The 1,077-nt window shown below is 47.0% G+C and overlaps 1 pseudogene; it reads left to right on the top strand.

The window, feature by feature from the left end:
* The first annotated feature begins 899 nt into the window (after positions 1–899).
* LOC114071436 overlaps positions 900–1,077 on the top strand; it is a 374-nt pseudogene continuing 196 nt past the window's right edge.

Raw genomic sequence — 1,077 nt, forward strand, 5'->3', positions numbered from 1 at the left:
GTGGGTTTGAAGTGCCTGCAAAGCACAAGCAGCGAGCAAAAACAATTTCAGCACTTTGGGGAATTATGTGCCCTGCAATTTGGGGTTGGGACCTAATTATGAACTCACCCATCAGGTGCCCAAGGTCCTCCAGGCAAGCTCAGGGTTCTATAAAAGCTCTCTGCACCAAGGTCTTTCCATCCACTTCTCTCAGCTCATCTGCCCTTGTGAACCAGGTAAGGCAGATTTTTTTTCTCTCAGACTTCTCTACATTTGCTGGCAAAACCTCTGGGTTGTCACTTAGGACCAAGTCCTCTCGGGTTATTTTCAGGCTACTTTCAAATTACTTATTTTCAGGCTATTTTCAAGCTATTTTCAAATATCTGTAGGATATTTGCTGCTGGAAATGATCTCTGAGTTCTCATCCATCTGCAGGCCTTGTAAAGACAGGTCCCAGGAGAGGAGTCTATCAAGTAGTTTTGAATCTTAAATCTGCAGCATTTTAGCCCTTCAAAGAACTCCTTGACTATATTTTAGGAGGCAAAGAATAAGTCACACACATTGTTGTGTGTGGCTGCATTTGGTGGAGTATCGCTGGGTTTGTAAGAGCAAAGGGCAAACTTAGCAAGTAGAAACCATCTAATGTAATACTGCCAAAATTATCCCAATTGGAAATTCCAAAGATTCGACTGAAAAGTGCAAGACTTTGTTGGGTAAAATTGAAGAGAACGTGACTTTGTTGCACCAGAGTCAGGACTGGCCTAGGGATTTTTGGTGATAGGAAGAAAAGCAATAGGAAATGCTTCCCAGATTTCTCCCTGATACCCTGTTGGACTGTTCCAGCCCAACCTAATGTTTGATGCCTCTGTAATGTTAATAAATGAACACTTTTCACAGATTCACTCCCATCCCACTGCGAGATGTCCTGCTACGACCTGTCCCCCAGCTCTGCCTGCGGCGTCCTCCGCCCCCAGCCCCTGGCTGAGAGCGGCAACGAGCCCTGTGTGCGCCAGTGCCCCGACTCCACCACTGTGATCCAGCCACCCCCCGTGGTTGTCACCTTCCCCGGGCCCATCCTCAGCTCCTTCCCTCAGGATT

Source organism: Empidonax traillii, unplaced genomic scaffold (assembly GCF_003031625.1).
Source record: "Empidonax traillii isolate 1590-97213 ecotype Southwest subspecies unplaced genomic scaffold, ASM303162v1 scaffold2020:size47286, whole genome shotgun sequence".
NCBI lineage: Eukaryota > Metazoa > Chordata > Aves > Passeriformes > Tyrannidae > Empidonax > Empidonax traillii.